The sequence below is a fragment of the Diceros bicornis genome, chromosome 10 (assembly GCF_020826845.1).
Source record: "Diceros bicornis minor isolate mBicDic1 chromosome 10, mDicBic1.mat.cur, whole genome shotgun sequence".
Classification (NCBI taxonomy): Eukaryota; Metazoa; Chordata; class Mammalia; order Perissodactyla; family Rhinocerotidae; genus Diceros; species Diceros bicornis.
In genome coordinates this window covers 5,500,034-5,521,632 of record NC_080749.1, presented here as the reverse complement: position 1 = coordinate 5,521,632, position 21,599 = coordinate 5,500,034, and the positions used below count along the sequence as shown (strand labels likewise).

The following is a 21,599-nucleotide window of genomic DNA, read 5'->3' as shown; positions in this document are numbered from 1 at the left end:
CTCGGCGGTGTGGGGATTCCCAGCGCCGGCCCCGCCCCTGGCTCCGAGCCGCCGGCTCCGGGCCCCTGTTCCGCGCACGCGCACGGGCACGCGCAGCTCGGTTCTCCAGCGTCTGCGGGAGTCCTCGGCGGCAAGGCTTCACGGCAGATCCCGAGAAGGGTCTCCCGCGGGGGCTTCGAGCCGCCGAGCGGGGAGTGGCGGGCAAGGAGTGGCTGCGACCCACTCCGAGGCCATAACAAGGCGTTTGCAGGCGAAAAGCCATCTGCCTCTTAATTTTTGGATCTCGTTTCAGAATTTTTTTCTAAAGGACTTAGAAATTACTGTCGGCTTGTCACCTAAGCGTAAACTTCCTCCCTGGAGATCGGCCTTCTGAGTTTTACAGGTTTGGTTCTCACCATCATTCTAGGTGGGCCCCGCAAGTCTTACTTTTCCACTTTAGCAGATGTGGAAATCTCGGCCCAGGGAGATGAGTTGACACTGCACCCCCAGATCTAGTGCAGAGTCTAAAACGCGAATCTCTTCCACGGAGTCCCTCCTTCACCCCCTATCGCCCACAGGATAAAGTACAAATAGGTCGCGCTAGCGTTGGAGGCCCTCCGTGTTGTGACTAACCTTCATTGCGATTGCTTTTAACCCACGCTACTCTGAGCCAGAAAGCATCTTTCCCGCCGCATCTCCTCTTTCCTCCAATACCCCTTGCAACATCTTGTACCATTTTTTTTCCTTCGTCCAGCGTCTACTTGGTTTCTCGGTACATTTTATGGACCCCACCCCCTTCCTGCCTATTGCAGACCACAGCAGTTGAAATGAGCGAGATGGGAACGGCACCCACCGGGCCCGGAGGTAAGCAACTCCCCCAAGTGAGGGGCCCTAGCGGGTCAGGGGAGCTGGCATCCGTGGGGCAGAGACTGAGGGAGAGGGTGTTGTGTAATAACAAAAGGCTTGGGTCCCTTTCCTAGAATTTTTATTACAGACCCATTAGCAGAAGTGTCAGAGGTGCAGGAACGGTTCATTGACAGGTGTTTGTAAAAGTGAAAGCCTGAAAACAGCCTGAGTGACTATCAGACTGATCTGATAAATAACGGTTCATCTCCTCCGCAGAGAATTAGGCAGCCAACACACAGAAGGGCCCATACCGAAGGACCTCAAAAATAGACAGCTAAATAGAAAATCAGTTTGCTCCCACCTGTTTAAAAAGTGGAGGACTTTTAAGCTTATATGCACCTAAAATCAAAGTCTTTAAGATTCTTTTGGGTTCTAAGGTTCTAAGCCTGGTGTGCCACAGAAAGGAGGATCTCAATATCCTTGAGGGAGGGATTTAAATCTTAAACTTCTATATTGTCGTCCACAGTTCCTGGCCTGACCACATAGCAGGCATTCAATAAATACTTGTTTACTAAGTAATATAGAGATGAATTTTTCTTCATAGCTCTGCTCTCTCCTTCCCTCCCTTCCCTCACCTACCATACCTGGGGACTTCATTCACTTCTGGTTCATTAGAAACACCCCACACATATAGTAATAATATTCTCTTTTCTTTCCTCTGTTCCCTTTTTACATTGGTGACTTTTCCTCTTGCTTAGACATTAAATCTCCAGCATCCTTGGTTATTTCAGTATATATGATTACAAATTAGTGATCTTGGGATTTTCTCTTTCTTGGTGAAACCGTCATTCAACAGATATTTTTTGCCTTCCTACTCTGTGTCTGGGATTGCAATAATAAAGTGGTAGTTGCCATCACCTCCCAGAAACTCAGAATCTTGTGAGGAGGGCAGACTGGTAGATGGATCATTATAATACCAAGTGACTTGCCATATAGAAGGGATGTATATGAGATGCCACAGCAGCAGAGAAGATGTTACAGGTGTGCCCAAGGAATCAGGGAAGACTTCAGGGAGGAGGCATGGTGTGTTAGTTTTTCTAATGCTGCATAACAAACTGCCACACATGTGGTGGCTTAAAATGACACCTATTTATTAGCTCACAGTTCTGTAGGTCAGAAGTTTGCACAGCATCATGGCTGGGTTCTCTATCCAGTATCACAAGGCTGAAATCAAGATGTCAGTTAGGCTGAGTTCTCATCTGAAGACCTGGGAAAGATCTGCTTCCAACCTCATTCTTGTTGGCAGAATTCAGTTCCTTGTGGTTGTAGGGTTGAGGTCCTCAATTCTTTGCAGGCAGTCAGCCAGGGGCTGCTGTCAGTTTCTAGAGCCCACCAACACTCCTTGCCATGTGACCCCCTCCATCCTCAAAGACAGCAACAGAGAATTTCTTTCACGTCAAATCTCCCTCACACATTGAATCTCTGACTTCCTCTTTTGCTACCAGCCAGAAAAAACTCTCTGCTTTTAAAGAGTTCGTATGATTAAATCAGGCCCACCCAGATAATCGTCTATTCTTAAAGTAAACTGTGTTGTGCAGTGTAACCTAATCATAGGAGTGCAGCTCATTATATTCCCAGTACCCAGGGCTATGCAGGCGGTGTCTAGCAGCAGGCAGGCATCTTCAGGGACATGTGAGAATCCTGCCTACTGCACCCGGTGAGCTGAAACTTCACCCAGGGGTAGTTATTTGCTGAGAGAAAAAAGGATGGAGGAGTGGGCATTCCAGGCAGAGGGATTCAAGTGTGCACAAGCTTGGAAGTGTAAGAGAACATGCCCTGTCCTGGGAATGGCAAGAGTTGCTGACTTCAGGGTGTTGGGGTGTTGGGAGAGATGCCGGCAGGGGGTAGAGCCAGAGAAGGAAGAGAGCAACCAGGAGATTAGGAAGGAAGGGTGTTGGAGCAGGCTAAAAATCTTGAATAAGGAGATGAAGGTCTAAACCAGAGTAGTGGCTGTGAAAGGGATATGAGGAGTGTCAGTTGGTATGCATTCAGCTGCAAGGAACAAGACACCTGGCCCCAAACAGCTTAAACAATGAAGTTTATTTTCTCACATCACAAAAATCCAATAGGTGGGTCCAGAGTTGGTGAGGGCTGTTAATGGTCATCTCTGCAGAAGACACCTCAGCTCCAAAATGTGACCTCCCACACAGGAAGGAGGGGAAGCATTCATTCTCTCTCTCTTTAATAAACAGTTTTAGATTTACAGAAAAATTGAGACAATGGTACAGACAGTTCCCCTATACCCCACATCCAGTTTCCCCTATTATTAATATCTTACATCAGGATGGTACATTTGTCACAATTAGGGAACCAATGTTGATACATTACTATTAACTAAAGTCCATACTTTATTCAGATTTCCTTAGTTTTTACCTAATGTCATTTTTCTGTTTCAGAATCCCATCCAGGACACCGCATTACAGTTAGTCATCATGTCTCCTTAGCCTCCTCTTGCTATGACTTCCCTTGTTTTTGATGACCTTGACAGTTCTGAAGATTACGGTCAGGTATTTTGTAGACTCTTCCTCCACTGTGGTTTGTCTGATACTTTTCTCATGATTAGACTAGGGTTATAGGTTTTGGGGATGAAGATCACAGAGGTAAAGTGCCATTCTCACCACAGCCTACCAAAGGTGTATACTGTGCACATGAATTATGACTGTTGAGGTTGACCTTGATTGCCTGTTTGAGGTATTGATTATCAGGTTGCTCCACTCTTTTTCCCCCTTTCCATACTCTACTCTTCACAAAGAAGTCACTGTGCTCACACCAAAGGAGTGGGGAGTATGCTCCACTTCCCTAAGTGCAGACTATCTACAGAAATTCCCTGGAATTCTTGTGTGTGTGAGATTTGTCTCTTCTCCTTCAGTTACTTATGCAATCACTTATTTAAATTAATATGGACTCACAGATATTTGTTTTACACTTTGGATTGTAATCCAGTACTACATTATTTATTCTGTTGCTCAAATTGTTCCAGGTCTGGCCATTAGGAGCTCTTTCCACTGGCTCCTCTGACCCTTTGACATGCCCCCATCATTGTGGAGTTTCTGTTGTTGTTTTTTTTTTATTTTTTGGGTGCTTCCTTACTTTCTGGCATTACCAGATATGCCAGATTCATCTTGCATATTCCCTGCCCCAATCCTGGAATCAGCCATTTCTCTAGAGGGCCTTATTTCCTTTTATTGGAGAATGACATTAAGAAACCAAGGTCTGAGGCTAGGTGTGCTTGGGATTCTCTTTTCATTAAAGACAATCTCACATCAGCCCCCCAGCAGACTGCCCCTTTTGTTTTTGCAGCAAAATCTGCTAACAGTGCCCCCAAGTTCATGCTCCTCTTTCCATAGTAATCAAATTTTAGCTGAGCATATAGGCCCCCCATAATAGAGTTCATTTCCCAGCCTCCCTTGCAGCTAAATATGGCTATGTGACCAAGTACTGGCAAAAGGGAGATAGTGGAAGTATTGGTCCAAGAACCATCCTTGAGAGACCCTTCCTCAAGGGACCACTGCTTTTGCCCCTCTGTCTCCCTCCTTTCCTCCATCCTGAAATACTTACAGGCCATCTTGAAGAGTGAGGACAAGGGGCCACACAGGAATGAAGCAGAACCCCCTTCCCAGTCTGGAGCACTTTCCTCTGTACTTCCACATGACAGAGGAGTAAATGTCTGTCACCAGTAGCTAAACCTACTCCTAATAGCATCACGTTGGCTGGGCCACATGCCTGTGCCTGCAAAGGAGTCAGCATTACCATGATAGGTTCAGCCCACAGGAGGTTTGCCGCGGGGCTGGGCACACTGCCAGTCCAGGTCTGGACAGAAACCCAGGTCAGGTTACAAGGGAGCTGAGGGGTGGACAGCTGAAGCATAGCTGCCAACAGTGTCTGCTGTGAGAAGTGCGTGGAGTCAGGACTTGGGGAGCCAGAGTGGCCCCTTAGGCATACCATGTACTGTATAAATGACCTGTGGCAAGTCTGTTATTATTATCCCCAAGGCGGTTGGTGTGGAATCTCACTTTGCTGTTTCAAAAAGCAAAACATTAGTAAGGTAAATTCTCTGATAAAAAGTCCACAGTGCTTCCACAACCAAAGAAAAGGCATTTCTGGGATCTCTGCTGTTTGGAATTGCCCAAGAAGTTTTCTGAGTGTGGAAAGAGGCCATATGACAAGATTTCTAACAGAGGATTGTCTTGAATTTTCTATGATCTTGATCATCTCTAATTCTTTCGTTTATCAGTTGCTAGTACATATATTTTTTTAATTATGTTTGTTACATATTTTCATTATAGTACACATATTAATAATAGAAAATGTGGATAACATGAGAAAAATATCCCTCATTCCTTCTGTAGCTCTATTTCCATCCAATCTTTTCTCTATGTGTAGATTTTTGTTGTGCTGGTGTTGTTTTTAGATAATTTTTAGATAGTGTTCAGTAGTTGTGATCATCCTCTACATGCAATTGTGTATCCTGCTTTTTTTCACTTACACAGCATAAGTCGTTTCTCTTTATCTTCCCTCATACTTACAAACATAAATTTGAGTAGCTGTTATCTATACTTAAAGTTTTAACTTTATTCTAATTTCTTTTTAATGAAAGATGTTCATAAAAGGGATATAGACTAATGACAGCTTCTTGGCTGCTGAGGAACACAATAGAGAGAGGGATTTCTTTTTGCCCTTGGTGTTTGAGGCACAAGGAGAGGGACCACGTGGGCTAGCAATGCTAACTTAAATCTGAGAAGTGAAACTCATACAGGGAATCACTGGCCCCTTCTCATTCCCTTAGCCTTTGTCCCAGCATTAGCTGATTTTGCTCGCTTTCATGATACAATGCAAAAGGAATATTATAGATTGCCATTGGGGGAGAACTTCCTATTTCTGGAAAGGACCCAGAGGTGCTTAAATCATATGGGTTATCTGAATTAGAGCCTTCTAAGACTTTATAGTAAAAGATGTGCTTTTAAAACATCAAATTGTTAACAATAATGATGTGTTTTTTTAAAGTTGGCCGTTTGCTTGGGACCTCCTGGTGGTCTGCACCACTGCAGCATCCCCGTAATGGTCCGCTCCTAGCTTCTGACTTCTGTGACTTGACAGCAAAATGAGAATTATCTTTTCTTTCTTTTCTCCTGTTTATATTGTCTTCTTATTCTCTTCCTGTTCCTCTTTTTGCTTCTCTCTCTGCCTCTTCCCCATTCTTTTTAATTTACCATGTTTTATTAGTTATTTTTCACAAACATCCTGAGAAGTAGGTCAGCAGAATTATTTTTATTTGCATATGAGGAAAAAGTGGCAGAGAAAGATTGGGTTGCTGTCACTAGGCCCCTGGGACACCTCATGGAGCAGCCCTGCACAGGGGTCCATCTGTCAGGCCCTCCCTAGTGCCTGATGTCTCATGGTCCCTCCCTACTGCCAGGTCCCAGAGACCCTCCCTGGTTGCCAAATGCCTAGGCCACCACTCCCTGTCTTGTGCCTTCTGCTGCCTCTCCCAGCACCTGGGGCTCTACCATTCAGGTTCAGCCCTGCCATTCTTAAAACTACTGGCTTCCTTCACTCCAAGCCCTCTGAGCTTCCTCTCAGAGCTGGTTTGCAGGATCCTAAGCCCCCTCAGTACACCATCAAGGGGCCTGACACCAGCAGAGACGAGTTAGTCATCTTCATCCTTAAGTAGAGTTAGTCATCTTCATCCTTAAGGCTCATCATACCCCTCTACCCAGTGTCATGTAGCTCCTTCCACAGCTGGTTCCTACAAGTCAAGTCACAAGGGTTGGCATCCTTTCTTCATCTGAAGGCCTGGTTCTTCATCATAGGCCTGCCTGGCTGAAGCTGAGCAGGGCTGGGTTCAGTGTCCTGAGAGGCAGCAGTGCTACTGACCCCACGGCCCCTCCAGACTGCTGAGGCTGCTCAGACCAATCTCAGAGAGTGAAGCTCCCTGTGCCCTCAAACAGCGGCCACGCTGCCATGGCCAGGCCCAACCACGAAGAACACCAGAGTTGGCAGAGACTGGTGCCTCTCTACTTGGCTGGGCTCACTCAGCATCCTCATCTGGAAGACAGAAAAGAAAGGCATCCTGCCCCAGGATTGCAGTGGGCACCAGCAGGGTAAGGCGTGTGAAAGCCATTAGAAACAGAGAGCACTTGTCCCCACCTGTGCCCACAAGAGGCCCAGCACTGCCCCTGCCCTAGTCGACTGCAAAGCTAGTGGGCCCTTCAGAATGGAGGGCACCCAGACACCACCAGGAGGCACAGTTATTTTCAGGGAGACCAACTCGGAGATTGTGGCCCCACATGAGTCACCACTCTAATCCCTGGAGTTCACTCTGATGACCAGGCTCTTATGAGCCAGTCGACCAGTCAGCCTTGATCACAGCATAGGGTCTGTGCAGGAGAAATCCATGCAGTTTTCTGTTGCAGTGGGAGACACAATCTACCATCTGGAGCCCCTGAGACCGATCTTCCCTTGCCACACCTGGCCCAACTCTCCCTGACCCCCGACCACCATCCTTGCAAACCAGCCTCTCCTGTCCTCTGCCCTGGAAGTAATTCACACCAAAGCAAGAAGAGCAGAAAGATGTTACCCACCCCAGGAGGTTTATAAATTTATGAAGTTTGTAGAGATATTTCTGAGCTACGAAATTGCACTGCCTGGTTGGCCTGGCCTGGGTTCCCCCACCCAGTGCACCCAGCACTTACTATAGATTCTGTTACAGTCTGATGCCTGGTTTTGCTGAGTCCTCACTTACAAGTCCAGTCTCATGGCCCTGCCTTTCACCTAATCCGCTGCCTTAAAACCCTGTAGCCTGAGGGGCCTCGAAGTCAGACAGCCCAGTAACCACAAGCCCCAGTATTGGTTTCTGAATGCCGTTCTCCACTGAAAGGGACCAGGGCTGGTGCAGAAGTACAAGAGCCTGGAACATCTTACACCATAGAGTAAGGAAGTGCTCAGAAAGTCATGGGGACGTGTTAAAAGGACACAGGAGTCAGCTTAAAGGGACTGCTTCTGGCCAAATCGGGGACATGTTGAACATTAAAACAATGGTAGTAATGGATTAAATCCCATATAATAAAATAACTCAGGAGGTATAATGATATAAACATAAGTGAGGAAGAAGAGAAAGCTCTCCCTGACCAAAGAATGCCAACCAACAAATGTAAAAGGAATGGTGGAGTTAGGAAATTCACAATGGATATTCAAACCAGTGGGTGAAGCTTGATGAGGAAAAGGATACAGTAGTCCCCCTTATCCACGGTTTCGCTTTCTGCAGTTTCAGTTACATGGCTAACCCTGATCCGAAAATATTAAATGGAAAATTCCAGAAATAAACAACTGGTAAGTTTTAAATTGCGAGCCATTCTGAGTAGTGTGATGAAATCTCACACCATCTTGCCCCATCCTACCCGGAACGTGATTCATCCCTTTGTCCAGCGGATCTGCGCTGTATACACTACCTGCCTGGTAGTCACTCAGTATCCATCTTGGTTATCACATCAGCTGTCTCGGTATCATGGTGCTTGTGTTCAAGTCACCCTTATTTTACTTAATAATGGCCCCAAAGCACAAGAGTAGCTGGCAATTCGGATATGCCAGAGAGAGGTTGTAAAGTGCTCCCTTAGGTGAAAAAGTGCAAGTTCTCGACTTAATAAGGAAAGAAAAAGAAAACGTATGCTGAAGTTGCTAAGAATTGTGGTAAATTTTATTATGAAATATTGTTATAATTGTTCTATTATTAGTTATTGTTGTTAATCTCTTACTTGCCTAATTTATAAATTAGACTTTATCATAGGTACGTCTGTATAGGAAAAAATGTAGTCCATATAGGGTTCAGTACTCTCCACAGTTTCAGGCGTCCTCTGGGGGTCCTGGAATGTATCCCCCGCAGATAAGGGGGGACGACTGTACTTACTCTCAAAGTCTCTCCTCTCAAATTATTAATTACAAAGGGAAAATAGTAACTTTACGGTGGGAACACCTGGCAAACACCACCTTTACAAAATGAAACCAACAAAAACCCTGCAGCCCTGCCCCTTAGGCTTCCTAAAGTCACCTGCTGAAAGGCCCTCAAAGAGTGACCTATGTCGCTGTGCGCGTGCTGGGCTCAGCAGCTTGTGCTCAGTGTCAGTCTAGTTATGCAAGCTGCGAACCTGAACACAGCTGAATTCAGCCGATGCACACATCACTGCAGTAATTACTGACCAAAGAAGTACTTTCAACTCAAAAAAATACCTATTTCCTATGGGTGACCACCATAGAGGTCAGACTTGCCTTTGAATTTCTGCCAAGCTGTGTGAGCTCAGGCAAGCTGCTTAACCTCTCTGAGCTTCGATCTTTCATCTATAAAATGGAGATAATAATACCTATTGAATGAACCAACAATTCCACTCCTAGGTATTTCCTCAAGAGAAATGAAAACATGTCCACACAAAGACTTGTATATCATAACTACTTTTTTCATAACAGCCCCCAACTGGAAACAACTCAAATATTCATCAACTGGCTAGCAAAGAAAGGAACAAACCAATGATAATATGAATTTCAAAAGCATTATGCTAAGTGAAAGAAGGCAGACAAAAGACTACATATTATATGATTCCATTTATATGAAAGTCTAGAAAAGGTAAAACTATAGTGGTTAGTGGTTGCCAGGGGCCAAGGGGGTGTACTGTCTGTAGAGGGGTGATGGGAATTTTCTATGTCTTGAACATTGCGATAGTGGTTACAAGATTGTATACTTTTGTCAAAACTCATCAAATTGTACATGTAAAATTGGTGAATTTTATTCTATGTAAATTAAGCTTAACAAAGCTGATTAAAAATAATACCTACGTTACAATGTCATTGCGAGGGTTAACGGGATGATGTACATGCAGCCCCAAGTTCAGTGCCTGACCAGGAGAGGAGTCCTAAAATAACAGCTGTTCCCATGTAGGCAGTCTTGGGCATGAGCCGGGCAAGTGTGCAGGCAGAGGCCCACCCGGGGGAGCCACCCTCTCAAGAGGTCTTCAGCTGAACTGGTAACCAGGTAATGCGAGGTGGAATTTAAAACGTGCAGGCTCAAGGAGAGGTGCCACTGAGACCCACACAGGATGCTGTCACCGCCCTGAGGCTCCCAGAGCAGCAGAAGCCCCTCCTGCCCCCGGGCAGTGGGCATGCGCTCCGTCGCAGGAGCCTTCCTCCGGTCCCTCCGATGCCTTCTCAGGAAGTCTTGCCCGGCACCAGCGCCCTCACCCAGCCCACACCTCCTTCCCACCTCTCTGCCGCCCAGCCCTGCGCAGCCTTGTCCCATTCATCGCCCGGGCAGACTCCACGTCCACCCGAGGAGTCCACCCTCTGTAGTCCGCATTCACTCTGGTCTGGAAACTCAGCCCGAGGATCAAACCTACTGCCCCAGGAGAAGCTGGAGGGAGGGCCGAGGGAGGATCCAGGAAAAGACAGCAGCGCAAGAACGCTCGCCGTTACAGCGAGAGACTGCTTTGTATTTACATGTTCTGTCCTATTGCTTGGCAACCAGGCCTCAGCCTGTGTGCGGCCGGGGAGGAGGGGTCTCCCAGCTGGAGCGGGCTGGGGTGACGCATCGCTGCGCACTCCGGCCCCAGGACTAGGTCAGCAGGCACCCGTCATTTCAGGCTGGGTGTAGGCGGCCGGCTCTCCTTGCTGTGGGATCGCTGCGTGTTCCCCGAAGGAACATGGGCTACAGAGAGTCAGACCACCACTGGGCTCCTGGTTCTGCCAGCTGTGTAGCCTTGGGCGAGTCACTTAACCTCTCTGACCCCAGCCGCCTCATGTGTAAAAGGAGAATATGAGATCACATTAAGAGCGACTCCTCATTGGGGGCTCACAGCAGACTTTAAAGATTAACTCATTCACACTCACCCCCTCCCCCCGTTTGACAATGAGGAAACTAGTCCAGGGCAAAGTTAACTAGCTTTCCCAGACACCTAATTTGTAAGTGGAAGAGGCAGGATTCGAACTGGGGTCTGTGTGGTACAGACCCCTGTACATCTTCACGATGACACCCCACCTTATATGCTCAAATGCCTAGCCTGTCCAAAGGGGTCGGGGACTGATGTGATTCTCTAGGGCAGCCCCTCGGAGGACAGGACTGGAGAATTCTCTCTGCTCTCAGGGCCATGTCTTGCAGTTAGAAAAGTGCTGAAGGTCTCTGCCCGGGGTGGGGTGCAGGGTGCAGCTGCCTTCATGCCTCAGCCTGCCTGCTCTCACTGTCAGGGCTCACTGGAAACTCCAGCTTCCCTTTTCTCTACCTGAGTCACCGCACAGGGTGTCTTCCAGGCACTGCACAGTGTCAGATTTTGACCACCGGTTTCCTTATGGCTACAGGAATCTCTTGTTTGAATCAGTGTAAAGGATACAAATCTGGTGATGTCACTCCCCTTCTCAGAGCATTTCAGTGGCTCCCACTGCCCATGGCGTGAAGTTTGAACTCTGTTGTGTGGCAGGCAGACAAGGCTGCATCGTGGGGCCTCTGTGCCTCCTAGACCCTCCGTCTCATTCTCATCACTCCCTGCTCTCCAGGCCCAGGTCCTTAACCAGCCCCACCTCGGGAGCCCCTTGAGTCCCCTCAGGCCTGCAGGTCCCCTGCAGAATGCCTTCTCTCCTACTCATGCTGCTGGCCTCCAGGCCATGCTCTCCTGAGGCCCTCCCCAGCCTCATCACAACTCAGGGAGACAGGTCTTATCTTCTTCATTTTACAGGGGAGGAAACTGAGGTTCAAGAAGATCACTTTCCTAGGGTCACACTCCCATCCTGCCAGACTGAGAGCCCCCATGCTTCCCTCAGTACCCTGACTCCTACCCTGTACGTCTCTGGAACTGCAGGGTCCTCTGTGGCAGCTTGTACATCTGCCCCCCAGTAGACGGAAAGCACCCTGAGGGCAAGGCCCTCACACCTCCATCTTGCATGCCTGCTTCTGCCTAGGACCATCTGTGAGTATTTGCTGAGTAAGTAGATAAATGGACAAATGAAGGCCAAATCATTTATTTTAAAGAGCTTAAGCCCTCCAACATTAGGAATTTGGGGCTACTGAATAAGGGCAGAAATCTCTGGTTCAAGACCTTTAGCCTAATTTCATCCAGCTCTTGACACTTTTTAAAAATCTACTCATGGGGCCAGCCTGGTGGCATAGTGGTTAGTTCGCATGCTCCGCTTCGGGAGCCTGGGGTTTGCAGGTTCAGATCCCTGGTGCGGACCTACCCACCGCTCATCAGGCCATGCTGTCGAGGCATCCGACGTACAAAGTAGAGGAAGGTTGGCACAAATGTTACCTCAGGGACAATCTTCCTCAAAGAAAAAAAAACAAGGAAGATTGGTGACAGACGTTAGCTCAGGGCCAGTGTTCCTCACCAAAAAAAAAAAATCTACTCATTATTCACACCTATTTCTCCCCAATAGCTATAAAATTGTAGCATTGTTTTAAAGGTCGTAAGTAAATGTATCCTGAAAAGCCACAGCATTTTGGGCACTCACTCCCCTTCTTAGGGCCTCAGTTTCCCTGTTCACACAACAAGAGGTTGGCCCAGAGAGGTGTTTTTCAAACTACAGGTCCTGATCCATTCATTAGTATGCTGTGAAATCAAAATAGTGGGAATAACCTGCATGGAATAGAAAATAGAATGTGTCACACGTAAGAAGAGTGAATACTGTGTTGTGAAATTTTGTTCCAGTTGAGTATAAGTCTGTATGGAGGACACGTCATAAGATACATTTTTTTACTGTGGTGACAATCAGGAGAGTTTGAAAGCGCCTCTCCCTCTGAGCCCCAAGGATTTCGTCATTCGGCACTGGAGTGCAGATGGACCCCCAGGCAAAGACCCATTTGTGGTGGGTGAACTCCACTGCAACAGTCCATCCACAGTGTTCTTCAATTTGAGAGAAGGAAACACTAAAAAAATAAATAAAAATAAAAAATTGAAAAGTAGACATTTTCTGTACTATCTTTAAAATAATAGATGCTTATGGTTTAAAAAAAAAAATTCATACAGTACTGATACAAGGGAGAAAATAAAAGTCATCCTCTCCCTCCCAACTCCAGGTCCCAGGCGCACACCCCAGAGACAAGCTCTGCCCAGTGGACCAGGGGCGCTGCTCTGAATCCATCCTTTACTTGCATGGAGGCCACGCTCCCCACAGGTGCTCCCAGCCAACAACTGAGCAGCCCTGCCTTGACTGGCTCTGCGTTCTGTCACCCTGCTTCTCCTCGCACCATGCAGATTGCCCCGCTCCTTCCCGAGCTGCCCCAAGGCCAGCCCAGTTCTGCATTTTCACTTAACCAAGTTAAAGCTGACTGTGCCTAGATCCTACTTTCTAAATACCATTCTCTAATAAAGCAAACCAGGGCTTCTAGAGAAACTGTTGATTCCAGGGCTGGGGCAGGGAAAGTACCAGATGAGCCTGGACCATCTCGTGGTAGACAGTAAGGAAGTGCTCAAAGGATGATGGGGGCACACCAAAGGACACAGGGGCCCCCAGCAGCCAAATCTGGTACAATTTGAGCAAAAATAAATAATAATAATGGATTATAATCCATAGAATGAAATAAATATCCAAAAGTCCATACACATATAAAGATTATGGAATAAATAAATGGGGGATAGAGACAGCTCTTTTTTACAGTAGAATTCCAATTAATAATGGAAATAGAAAAATCACCATTTGATAAAAAACCACAGTAATGTTACAAGCAAGAATCATTGATGGATGCTAAAATTAGTGGGAAAAAGTATGATGAGAAACAGAATATTTACATAGTCATAAAGCATCTCTCCACAGGATGTTTATTAACTACAAAGGAAAATAGTAACTTTACAGTGGAGAAACCTCAGGGAGACACCACTTTAACTGAGAGATCCAAGTTACCATGACCAGTAATTAGACACATCAACAACACCTGATACGGTGTCCCCGGGAGGGCACGACATCTCTTCTGCGGTACTCTTGCCAAAAATGCATAACCTCAATCTGGTAATGAAAACACATCAGACAAACCCAAAGTGAGGAATATCCTACAAAACAACTGGCCAAAGCATCACAGTGACAAGGAAACACTGAGGAACTGTCCCAGATTGGACACGAACGAGACATGACAACTAAATGCCACATGGGATTCTGAATGGGATCCGGGACTAGAAACAGGACGTTAGTGGGACATTGGGCAAAACTGAAATAGGTCTGTAGATGAGCTAATAGTATTATATCATTGTTAATTTCCTGACTGATCCTTATACTGTGGTTATATGAGAACTTAATATTGGGGGAGTATGAGTGAAGGTTGCTCTATTGGTAACTTTTTTCTAAGTGTAAACTTTCAAAACAAAAAGACTGGGTGCTGGTAGACAGTGTCAGGAGGAGACAGTCCACAGGATGACAAATAACTTTCAGCTCAAGTTTTGACATGACCAGTTGTCAGGCCTGCCAGGAATGTTAAGAATTCTGAGGCTTAGAGGAAGACCAGCACAGATGTTAGCCCAGGGCCAGTCTTCCTCAGCAAAAAGAGGAGGATTGGCATGGATGTTAGCTCAGAGCCGATCTTCCTCACAAAAAAAAAAAAAAAAGAATTCTGAGGCCTCATCCAACCCCCGGAGTGCTGAGGCTGGTTGGAGATGTCTGTGGGGAGGAGAAGGGAGGGTGGAACGGGAGGAAAGCAGAGTGCGTGAACTTCATGGTAGGTACAGGACTGTTACATTTGTTTCTGACACCCTTTTGTAGGTTTGAAATGTCTTTAAATAAAAATTTTAAAGTAATATATATGCAACAAAATTCTCACAGCACCAAAGTACAGTGAAAAGTCAGGCCTCTTTGTACTCCCGGTTCTGCCCCTCCCCACCCCAGGTAATCACAGTTACCAGGATTCATGCGCATTAGGTATCAACACGCAGGTCCGTGTATTTATTGCTCATTAAGGTTGAGGGCTCTGTGTTAGGTCAGAGGAAGTCAAGGGGAGTGGTGGAGACTGAGAGCCAGGAGGCCTCTGCCAACAGGTGGAGGAGGCCCTTTCCTGCTGCTGTGCTTTGTACTGAAAAAATAGACAAGACGGTATGTCTGCCTGGATGCCCTGAAACACATTCTTCATCGTATAGGCTGCAACCTATTAGTAGACCACAAAATCAGTTTAGTATTTTATGATTATCATTTAAAAAAAATAGAAACGGCGGGCCAGTTGGGTGGCGAAGCGGATAAGTGCACGCACTCCACTTTGGCGGCCAGGGCTCACGGGTTCGGTTCCCAGGCGTGCAGGGACGCACTGCTTGTCAGGCCGTGCTGTGACGGCGTCCCATATAAAGTAGAGGAGATGGGCACAGATGTTAGCCCAGGGCCAGTCTTCCTCAGCAAAAAAGAGGAGTATTGGCATGGATGTTAGCTCAGGGCTGATCTTCTTCACAAAAAAATAAATATATAAAATTAAAAAATAAAAAAATAGAAACAGAATAGACAATACCAAGAGTCCATCAGGTGAAACAGGGGTAGATAGTTTTGTGAAACTTTGTTGTGATGTAAAATGTATTTCTTATTGAGGGTTGAGGTTTAAAAAAAGGTTTGAAACACTGCCTTAAGCCACAACTTTCCTAAGGCTGGAACCTGGATCACGGAGACACTTTACCCCAGGCTACAGGTGACCAGGCATGTCACATTCCTGGGTGCCACCAGGCAATATCCGAGGCCAGACTTCCCTGAAACTCTGTGTGAGGACTGGCTGGTTAATGGGTAACCAGGAGCAACAACCACTCAGCGGGGAGCACTTGCCCCATGGGGACCCTGCCACACCACACTGTAGGGTTCCCAGAGACAGCAGGTGCGGGACAAACCTGGGTCCTCAGGCTGCAGCGGGGATAGCCCTGCCCGAGAGCAGAGCGAGGTCAGCCCTCATGGAGGGCACTGGTGAGGAGGGCTCTCCTGCCAGGTGACAAACCCTGGGGTAGCTGAGCAGGGCTGGATGGCTCCCCAGGGGGGAGTCCCGCAGGCCCAAGTCCCCACTCACCCCAGCACATGCTCTCCCAGACAGACTGCCTCCCTAACAGCGAAGCCTGAGCACCCTCTGGAATGCGGCAGCAGACCTGCTGTAAGGGGACAGATGGGAAACGTTTTAGGCTTTGCGGGCCATACAGTCTCTCACCACGGCTCCACTCCGTCGTCCTGCAAAGCAGCAGTGAACATAGGCAACGAACGAGCTTGCTGCTCCAATGAGACTTTTCATGGACACTGAACTTTGAATTTTATATAATTTCCATTTATTACAAAATATTCATCTTTTGGTATTCTTCAACCATCAAAAAATGTAAAAACCATTGTTAGTTCCTGGGGTGAACAAAATCAAGACGTGCCAGATTTGGCCTGCAGGCCGCGAACCCTGCTTTGGAAGTTGCCCGCCCTCTTCTTCTCCCCTCCCCCCCTCCTCTCCTCCCCCCTCCCCCCTCCTCCCCCCTCCTCCCCCCTCCCCTCTCCTCCCCCCCTCCCCCTCCTCCCTCCCTCGCTCCGGCCCAGACGCGGCGGCCGGCGCGGTGGCGCTGACTCACCGGCTGACTCAGCGGGCGGCGCGCGGCCAGCAGGCGCCGGGGCGGGGCGCCGGGCGGGGGCGGGCGCGGGCGCGGGCGCGGGCGCGCGAGTGGGACGGGCCGGGCGCACACCCGCCACAGGAGCAGCCCTGCCGGCCCGGACCTCCGCGGAGCTGCGGGAGTGGCGCAATGGCCTCGCCGGAGGCTGGGCCCCGGAGGACGGCGGCCCCGGGCGCAGGGCGGGCCCGGAAAGACGGGGGGCGCCCAGGGGCGGGCCCTTGGGGGCCCGGAGAGGCCCAAGGGCCGGCTCCACCCGCCTCCTCACTCGCGCGTCCTCGGACGCCAGCCACCTCTACCTCCCGCCCCCTTTCTCCTCCGCCCCCGCAGTCCAGCCGGGCTTGCCTCCTCCGGGAAGCATTCCCAGAGAGAGGGCCTCCACGGGGCTGGGTTAGGGCTGCCCCAGAGGGACCTGGGGGAACTTCCGACCTGGTACCTTCGACATTGCTTTGTGCCTGCCTGTTTTGTGCCTGGCGTCATCAGCAGACTGTGACCCTTTGAGGGCGGCGACCGGGACTTAGTGGGCCCTCCTTCCCCGGGGGTTAAACAAACCAGGGCAGAGAAGCAAGTAGAACTTGCTTTCAGGGGACTGGCTTTAGAGATCCAGCCTGGGACACAGCCATGCTAGACCCCAAAACCCATCATAACATAATATGTCAAAAATAAGTTATAGGGCCAGCCCGTGGCTTAGCGGTTAAGCGCTGGTGCTCCGCTGCTGGCGGCCTGGGGTTCGGATCCCCAGCACACACGACGCACCGCTTCTCTGGCGATGCTGAGGCGGCGGCGTCCCACATACAGCAACTAGAAGGATGTGCAGTTATGACATACAACTATCTACTGGGGCTTTGGGGGAAATAAATAAATAAATAATTTAAAAAAATAAGTTACACACTTGTTATGTAAAAAATAATTATACACATATGTGTATATGTGTTACTTTAACAGAAATATGAAAAAATAGTTTATTTGAAATCACATATATTAGAATTACATCATATTAAAATATAAAAAAAGGTGTTTATTGGTAATTATATATTCTGTGTTATTTACTTTTCTGTTGCATAAGTGCTATTATTTGAACACAACAATAAGATTAGTAACAATGGTATTAATAATAGTAGGACTAATTAAACAAATATGTGTGAAAAATATAAAAATAGCTTTGTAATGTTTCTGTTCTCTGATACAGCAATTTATTTTAACTCATTATTGGATACTTAAATTTTGTATTAAGATACATACATGTAAAAGGCTGTATGATACTGTATGATTCCAACTATATGATGTTCTGGAAAAGGCAGAACTATGGAGACAGTAAAAAGATCAGTAGCTGCCAGAGGTTGGGGGTGGGGAGGTAGGGATGAAGAGGTGAAGCACAGATGATTTTAGGGCAGTGAAAATACTCTGTGTGGTACCATAATGATGGATACATGTCATTATACAGTTGTCCAAACCCACAGGATGCACAACATCTAGAGTGAACCATAATGTAAACTATGAACTTTGGTGATTATGCTGTATCAATCTAGTTCATCAGATGTAACAAATGTACCACTCTGGTGGGAGATGTTGATGGGAGAGACCATGCATGTGTGGGAGCAGGGAGTATGTGGGAAATCTCTGTACCTTCCTCTCAATTTTGCTGTGAACCTGAAACTGCTCTACAAAAATAAAGCTTTTTTTTTTTTTTCTAAAGCGCCTAGTTTTTTGGTTTTTTTTTTTTTTTGAGGAAGATTAGCCCTGCGCTAATATCTGTTGCCAATCTTCCTCTTTTTCTTTTTTTCTCCCCAAAGCTCCCGTAAATAGTTGTATATCATAGTTGTAGAGTTGTAGCTCTTCTATGTGGGACGCCTCAGCATGGCTTGATGAGCTGTGAGTAGGTCCCAGCCCAGGATGTGAACTGGTGAATCCCGAGCCACCGAAGTGGAAGATGTGAACTTAACCGCTATGCCACCAGGCCGGCACTGAAAGCTGTTTTTAAAGAAGATACATACATGTAAGACTTTTTAAAAGGAGAATGTAAATACAATAGGACTAATTAAACATATTACCAACATTTCATGAAAAACAACGACGACATTTCTGTCCTATGATACAGAGGATATTTTTACTCTTTGTTTCCCCAAAGCCCCAGTAGACAGTTGTATGTCATAGTTGCACATCCTTCTAGTTGCTGTATGTGGGATGCCGCCTCAGCATGGCCAGAGAAGCGGTGCGTCGGAGCGCGCCGGGATCCCAACCCCGGCCGCCAGTAGCGGAGCGCACGCACTTACCCGCTAAGCCAACCGGCCGGCCCCAAGGAGACACTTTTAATGTAGTGATGAAACTGAATATGGTCTAACGTAACCATCTTTGACTTGCAGCCCTGCTCTTATTAAGCCCACGTTACACGGATTCCTGCGTCAGTCTGGTGTGATGGCATCAAGCTGAGAACCCTCTCAACAGAATCATGTGAGCGTGGACTACTTAGGATCTTACTAACAACAGCAGGCTTTTAGACCAGTAGGGATTAGTTTCCATCTCGACAAAAATGTCCATTTACTTTGTATCTACAGTCTGGTTTTGGTAGGCCAGCTGTTTGTCAGACAACTCCTTTGCATCTCTAAATTCATCATGTAGGATATCCATGTCTAAAATGTCCATCCTTTTATAACATGTCAAAGCACAGTGGATGTCCTAAGTTAAACCTGTCTCTCTCAGAGAAAATTGTTTTAATGCACAGAGATATTTAAACTTGTGAAATTAAAGTTGGATTACATATAACTTCCAGTTTTAGTAAAGAAATGAGAAAATCTTGTTTAAACTGGTTGTCCTTTTCTGGTGATATTTTATTTCCCAAAAATGGAGACATTTTTCATTATATGAGTTTTTGTCACTACTACACGTAACACTGAACTACTCAGGTGCAGTCAGTTCATCATTTTTTAGGATCTTTATGGCCTCTTCCAAGATCATCAAACAGTTTTGGAGGAACAGTTTATAAATTTCTGTTTGACTGCAATCCTTTCTCCACTCTCCTTCTCAATAGATTTCCAAAGCAGAGAGGGACATTCTTCTCATCCCACACTTGGAAAATATGATTTTATGGCAGGCTAACTTTTTAACATCTCTTCTACAAGTGGCAGCAATGGCAGTCATCTTGTAGGCACATGTCTAAAGGAGACCCTCTCCTTTCATTTCCAGAAGGTCAAATGTCTCATTAAGTCCTTTTGCATATTTGAAGGAAACTGAGAGGTAACCAAACCTTTCACAATGGAAGCCTCAATATCACAGGAAGCAAACCACACTCTGTGAGCCAACGTTGTGCACAAGGTGTGCAGGACATTAGCAGGCAAGATCTTTTCATTTTCTTTGGTAAGAGTTCATAGACGGAACAGAATTTGCAAAAATTTACACTTGCACCGTCTGCCAACTGTGTGGTCAGATGAGCCAAGTCTCCTTTGTATTCAGATAAGATATCATCAACATTCTTTGTTTTATTTTTTCTGAAGTTTCATTAAAATCTTCAGAGAAATCAAAAAGATAATTTGAAACTCCATTTTTCAAATCAAAGTACTCAGGTGGTAGGCCAACATCGTTGTATTGCCATGAGTTGGCTCAGCACTTGGTATACTGTGGAAAGTGTGATTGTTGGCAGGATCTGACAGAATCAGCTCCACACTGTAAAGGGCCAACACATCTGTGATCAAAATGTCGCCTTTTGTTCCCCTCCAGGTTATTTCAAGTACAGCCTCTGCACGAGGAAACATAACTTCACTTCGTTTCATTGAATAATCAAAGGAGCAATGTGTTCATTCATGTGGTATGCCCAAGCCAATTCAGCAGCCACTATGTTCAACTGAGAAATGGTGTCTTTTGGGGAGACCAAAAAACCCTTTCTGATTAATTTAGAAGTACTTGCCTGTCTCATTGGGGATTTGTGGGAATCAGTTTCTACACGTGCTTTCACATTCCCTTCTCCACCAGGCCCAATCCCAGATTCTTTTCTGCATATCGTGCAGTACGCTCTTTTTGATTATCTACCTTCCTGACCCAGTGTACGTGTTATTCCAGCTGTCATTAAAGTAACACAGTCGTTTAGTGTAAATGACCACGATGTCTGGTTCATACTGGCATTGGTATCGTAGTCATTCTCATTTTCGTTATCTGAACTCTTAAAAAACATGGTCACAATATTCACCATGTTAAAAATTAAACCAGCACTGTCTCAACACAAAACACAACAGTTAATCCACAGGCAAAACGAATGTTCCTGCTCCAGATGAGAGTGCACTTAAGTTGCGTCATAGGAGTGGTGTAATAATAGATGACCCATTACTGTATCGTGAACTGTAAGTCATGGTCGTCGTCCTCAGCAACAGAGACTAGGGACAGTGCTGTGTCCATTTGGCACTAAAACCAGTATTGCTTTCAGCCCCTGTTTTTGGGGTCACATTTGTGTTTTGTACATTTCCCCTAACCTTCTGTATCCATCACTGAAAACTGGGAGTTTTCTCATCTCGGAAGATTTTACCAGATGTAGGACTTTTAGTGCTAAAATCAGGTCAGTCCCAGACAAGCTAGGATTGTCGATCTTCCTAGCACATGCTTGTAGAATCATGAAATAATAAGTCTCAAGATAAATACTGCATGATCTCACATATATGTCAAATCTAAAAAAACTGAATTCATAGATTAAGAGAGCAGATTGGTGGTTGCCAGAGGTAGGGGATGGGGAGTAGGGACAATGGGTGAACATGGTCAACAGGTACAAACTTCCAGTTATAAGATAAATAAGTCCTGGGGATGTAATATACAGCATGATAATTATAGTTAACAATATTGTATTATATAAATCAAAGTTGTGAAGAGAGTAGATCTTAAAAGTTCTCATCACAAGAAAAAAAAATTGTAACTATGTGAGGTGATGGATAGCAACGAAACATTGTGATAATCATTTTGCAGTATATACACATATCAAATCAATATACACATATATCAATATATATGTATATCAAATTATGTTATGCACCTTAAACTAATACAATGTTATATGTCAATTGTATCTCAATAAAACTGAAAAAAAGTCTCAATATAAAAAAATCAATGGTATTTCTATATACTAGCAACAATGGTAAAGTGAAATCTTTAAACTGTCATTTACAGTAGCATTTT

The 21,599-nt window shown here is 46.2% G+C and overlaps 1 long non-coding RNA gene across 3 annotated transcripts; it reads left to right on the top strand.

Moving 5' to 3' along the window:
• Window positions 1-76: 76 nt before the first annotated feature.
• On the top strand, window positions 77-21,140 carry LOC131410625 (uncharacterized). Of its 3 annotated transcripts, XR_009221363.1 has the most exons (5): window positions 77-382; window positions 734-843; window positions 3,282-3,392; window positions 18,809-18,896; window positions 20,160-21,140. It is a non-coding gene; the product is annotated as an uncharacterized LOC131410625 (long non-coding RNA). The 3 variants fall into 3 exon arrangements; XR_009221362.1 differs by lacking the exons at window positions 18,809-18,896; window positions 20,160-21,140 and adding an exon at window positions 12,932-13,038 and having other exon boundaries at window positions 82-382; XR_009221361.1 differs by lacking the exons at window positions 18,809-18,896; window positions 20,160-21,140 and having other exon boundaries at window positions 84-382; window positions 3,282-3,951.
• The last annotated feature ends 459 nt before the right edge of the window (window positions 21,141-21,599 follow it).